Source organism: Galeopterus variegatus, unplaced genomic scaffold (genome assembly GCF_000696425.1).
Source record: "Galeopterus variegatus unplaced genomic scaffold, G_variegatus-3.0.2 Scaffold6616, whole genome shotgun sequence".
Lineage (NCBI taxonomy): Eukaryota > Metazoa > Chordata > Mammalia > Dermoptera > Cynocephalidae > Galeopterus > Galeopterus variegatus.
Window position 1 is genome coordinate 93,929 of NW_007732727.1, and position 4,776 is coordinate 98,704.

At 38.7% G+C, this 4,776-nt stretch overlaps 1 pseudogene; it reads right to left on the bottom strand.

Annotated features, from left to right (window-relative positions):
• Positions 1–2,007: 2,007 nt before the first annotated feature.
• LOC103606487 lies at positions 2,008–4,342 on the bottom strand (annotated as a pseudogene).
• Between the last annotated feature and the right edge of the window lie 434 nt (positions 4,343–4,776).

The window sequence follows — 4,776 nt, forward strand, 5'->3', positions numbered from 1 at the left end:
CACTTATTGGTGGGAGCTAAAGGTGAATGAATTAATTCACACACATACACACACACACACACACACACACACACAAAACAAAACAAAACAAAACAAAAAAACAAAACAAAAAAACCCCCAAAAAACAAAAAAACAAAAAACCGGGAGTGGGGGGAGAGGAAGATATAACAACCACAATTTTTTTTTGAAGTTCTTACAACAAGCAAATGGAGGGGACACGCTTGGGTGGGAGGGGGGAGAGGGAGGAGGGAGGGAGGTTTCGGTGATGGGACATAATAATCAACTACATTGTATATTGACAAAATAAAAATTAAAATAAAAATAAAAACCCAAAGGACTGAGGAGATAGTCTGAAAAGGTTCAAAGGGAAATATGCCCTCAGAAAATGCATGGATATGGGAAAAAGAAACAAGAGGGGGAAATTTAGGACCCCGTAAAGTGAAAGAAAATCAACAGACATGAGATATGTATCCAAGGAAATAAAAACATGCATAAACACAAAAACTTGTACATGAATGTTTATAACAGCATTGTTCATAATAGCCAAAAGGTGGAAGCTACCCCAATGTCCATCAATGAATGAAGTGACAAACAAAAATGGCCTATCCATGCAATGGTATATCATTCAATCATATAAAGGAATGAAGCACTGATACATGCTACAACATGGGTGAACTTTGAAAACACTATGTTAAGTAAAAGATACCAGACACAAAAGGCCACATATTGTAAGTCCATTTATATGAAATATCCAGAATAAACAAATCCATAGATATAGAAAGCAGACTTGTGGTTGCCAGGGGCTGGTAGGAGGAGAGATTGAGGAGTTGATTGCTTAATAGGTACAGAGTTTCTTTTTGGCATGATTACAATGTTCTGGAATCAACTGTGGTAATGATTCCACAACTGTGAAAATACTAACAGCCATTGAATCATACGCTTTAAATGGGTAAATGGTATGGCATGTAAATTATGCTAAAAAAAAGTACTATTTACCTGTCTCCACAACCTTACTGTGAGAGCATAAACCTCTCCAAACCACCAGCCCTGTCCACAGAAGTGCAAATAATCTTCATCCATACAAAACTACCATAAAAAGAAAACAGAAAATGAGACTCGAAACAATTCATCTGGTGAAAACTGCCCCCAATAAACCAATGACAAAGCAGACCAAAAGTGTAACAAAACACTTCATACCAAATTTAATATTTACAAATAAGTATTTGGGGACATAAAACAATCTTTTTTTTAAGAGTCATAGTACATATGCTTTGTTTTTGTTGTTTAAATACCTAGGTTTCAAAAGTCTGTTTTATGTTTTTTTGGTAGCATATCTTTTCTAAATAATTCTCACTTCTCGTTGGAGAAAATATGAGAAACAGTTTGCAAGAACTCATGCAAACATGTTTCTCTAAGGCCATGAACTAGTTCGCTAAGTTGCATTGTTTTATTCAAGTATAAAGCCTTTCCAGAGTAAGAGGGTCTGTAGAGGAAACCAATCACCCTCAGTTCTTGGGCTGGTACACTTGGTAGAACCTCTATCACTCTGAAAGCCAAAAGGTAGAATGTTCATTTGATCATTAGCAAAATGGTCTCTATTTACATCTTTAAAAATCTACTACACGTAAGTTTTCCTGGCATATTCTTTTTGTATGTTTTAAAACAAAAACAACAAAAGCTTAGAATAAGATAAGAATCCTTTTTTCACATAAAGGTCAAATAGACACTTCTTTTTTTTCCTTTTCTTGTCTTTTTTTTTTTTTTCCTTTTTGTCTTTTTTCGTGTCTGGCAACGGATCGCAACCCTCGGTGTCACGCCCGTACCGGGGACCGGCAACGGGATCACAACCCTCGGTGTTGCGCCCGCACCGCACTCAGCCAGCGAGCGGGAACCGGTCTCCACATGGGATCCGAACCCTCAGTGGGAGCGCCGCCGCGCTCCCAAGCGGCGCACTCTCCAGTGCGCCACCGGGTTGGCCGAAATAGACACTTCTTGACATCATGTCCTTTAGACAATGGCATACTTTTCATATAAAAGGTCTCTTATCCTATAAAAGTCTTGACAAAGGCAGCCTTCTAATCCGACGTTCCAGTTTCCATTCTAAAGACTGCTACTTGATTGATGCACATAAGTGCACCTCCTACAAATTCAGCTTGAATCCCCTCCCGTGAAAGAACTTGCTTGAAGTCTGATAGTCTTGATCTGTTCATAAAAACTGACTGATGTCCAGGAACCTCATGAGGTGGCAAGGGTACCAAAGTACGGATGATCTCACTTCCCTTACCTGCTTCTTTCTCATCATCGCCAAACAAGAGTTTTCATGGCCTTTTGTTGCGCTATAACACTAGAATCTGAAGGAGTGTCCACTTGCATTTATGTGTTATCTTTCAGGCTTTAGTTGTCCTTCTAAAATGACCCTTGTGTCTACTTTGGAAACTCTCATGTCTAAGACACCATCTGCCCAAGCTAATTCAAAATATTCTGCCTTACAAAACTGAAGGGAGCTGACAAGTGAGTATTAATCTCACCTGGTAGGTATGTGTTTCATTAGTGGCATCGACTATTTCATGTAACTTTGGCATGTACATTTTACCATCTTTCCCTCAAAACACGCAGCAGCACTCTGCCAGATCTTGACTGGCCTCTGGTGGGCCATGGACAACGATCAACTATTGTGGTTTTATCTGTTTAATGATTTTTTTTAACGGAATCCCCATCAGAGCATCCTTCATAGTCTATGTAAGTAACTTTGGCTTTTATTTCAATAGATTCTGTTGTAGAAATACACTTAGGAGGAACATCAGATAAATCCTGATCTTAAATGGTTCATCCGCATTTGTCAAACCAGATTCTAATTTGCTTTTTTCTTCTTCAGTAGCTTGAAGTTCTGGCCCTAAGAAATCCTCTGGTTTGATAATCGCTCCATATTTGTCCCATTTCTTTCTTCTGGGGCAGGAAACACGGATAAGACCTTTTTTGCCTGTTTGAAGAAACGTTCTTTACAACTACCTTCACTTTCCATCATCAGGTCATGCTTTGTCTTATGATCTGATGGCTGATCAATATCTTCCTCAACATTGCTCTCATCACTGGCATATGTACCTGCCTCTTTTGACTGATCAAGGTTTTTTAGTAGCTTCTTTCTTTCGTTTCTCTTTTTCCAAGTATTCCTCAAGTTCTTTTTCTTCAAGCTTCACACATTTCCTCAACTCTATTTCTGCAATTAGTTTTTCAGAAGAATTATCAATTAAGAAATGTGCTAAAGTCCCAGGAGTAGTTCTGTAAATTAGAATGATTGAGTTTTTAGGGTCCTGACACCACTGAATAAAGAGATCCCCTGAAAGCCCACATTCCAGGTCAGGTTGGCTGGCAAGCACAACTTTGAGGCTAGGTACTCAAGCCAAGTCAGAAAGACCATGACAAAAAGAGAGATGGCAAAACGGAAATAGATTATTTCTTTTGTCTTCAAAACATCTCATCCATTTATCATTCATCCATTCTACCAGGGACTTAGAAAACTCCACCACATTATAACTGACATTATTTAGGAGTGCAAGTGAGTAAACACCCAATCTTGCATCTTTATTTATGCAAATCTGATCAAGGAGTTGAGTAAGTTTCAAAACTCTGCCTGCAGTGTCCATTGATATTAATACATTTCCATCGCCTCAAAGTGTTTCCAGGACATTTGTCAGAAATTGCTCATTTCTCTGTTTTCTTCTAGGTTGTACATGTGTAGCGTTAAATGAATCCTGTTAAGCAGGGAGGGTCTATTTAGCATTTCCATGGAACATCCATTTAAGTGGATCTCCCTCTTGTGGTTGAAATCAACTGCATAAACAATTTTTTCTCCATCTTTGCCTATTTTCCATATTGTTCCACCTCGCATATGACCAGTTGGAGGAGCTGTGATGGACCAGCCATGTCCTTTGCCTTTCAGATTCACAATCTGAGAGAATTTTAGCTGCTGTATTTTATGTAAGGCTGCATCCACATAATCTAATGTAAAGAGTGTGTGTAAAATATTCTGTATTGTGTCAAGACTGATCAAGATTATACATGAACATATGTCCCATTTTATAAACAGGAATAGTTGAATAGATAGCACAGTTCAGACCCAACTTTCCAACAGCATATGGGAGGGCACCAAGATGAAGAGGATTGGGGTGGGACAACAGCACTACATCAATTTGATGAACATGCTTCCTCAGGGAATCCATAATATCCATAATATCCAGTCACAGTCCAGTAAAAGTCTAAACTCATTGACTTGGAGAAGATAGCAAAGAGCAGACTCTTCTTGGATCCCAGAGAGGGTAGTTAATTTGATAATAGATGTCATTTATTTTGGTCCGGTAACAATCAATATCTCAGCCATATATATGAAACACCATGAATTCAGAGGAAAAATTATTCATAAATCTGAATGACTGCCAATTTCCTCTCATCTAGTTTTCCTGTTCCCAGCTGATCCTCCATACAGCTGTCCGAGAGATCATCCTCATCAGGCCTCTCCTGATGCTGTCCACTGCACTTCCCAACTCCTAGTCAAATCCAGGTTCAAGAGGGAGAAAAGATGCTGTTCGTTCAGCAGCACCTGTGACGACCAGACAGCAGAAGCCCCTCAGTGGCAGCTGCCATTAAAAAAAAACAAAAACAAAAAAAACCTTGAACAAGATACTCAAAAGCAAAGAACAGAAATGGGAAAAAACCCAGGAAGATATGAAATGAGAATTGATTATACACAAAAAAGATAAAAGCTTATTACATATAAGA